Source organism: Lathyrus oleraceus, chromosome 2 (genome assembly GCF_024323335.1).
Source record: "Lathyrus oleraceus cultivar Zhongwan6 chromosome 2, CAAS_Psat_ZW6_1.0, whole genome shotgun sequence".
Taxonomy (NCBI): domain Eukaryota; kingdom Viridiplantae; phylum Streptophyta; class Magnoliopsida; order Fabales; family Fabaceae; genus Lathyrus; species Lathyrus oleraceus.
In genome coordinates, this window is record NC_066580.1 from 351668917 (window position 1) to 351669570 (window position 654).

The following is a 654-nucleotide window of genomic DNA, read 5'->3' on the forward strand; positions in this document are numbered from 1 at the left end:
CGAACAAATGATTGCTAGTGCCCCTAGTGGTTTTACCGAAATGGTAAACATGCGGATGATGTTAGAAGAAGGAGTTTGAGAGGGACGTCTGTCTAAGGAAGAGGTGTCATCAAGCAAGAAGTATGGAAGCAGTTTCGCCAGAAAGAAGGAAGGTGAAACCTATGCAGTATCAATAGGGAGGCAGAGGAGGCCTCATGTCAAAAGAAATTTGCAATCGTGTCAGCATCATCATCAGGTTTCATCAATTATTCCGGTATTTTCAAACAATTCAAACAGTCAATCAATGCTAGTTCAACAACAACATCAACAACAACCGCAACAAAGAACAAACAACTACAACAACCATACCAATAATCAACAACAACAACAACAAAATTTCGAGAGGAAGAAGGTCTCTTTTGACCCTATTCCTATGTCATACGCTGAATTGTATCCATCTCTGGATCTCAAGAATCCCCTTCAGCCAAGAAATCCTCCTCAAATTCCAGAACCACTTCCGTGGTGGTATAAGCCCGAACTCCGTTGTGCCTTTCATCAAGGAGCTCCTGGCCATGATATCGAAAACTGCTATCCGTTGAAGTATGAGGTACATAAGCTTGTAAAGAGTGGGATGGTGTCCTTTGAGGACCGTGCGCTGAATGTGAAAGCCAATCC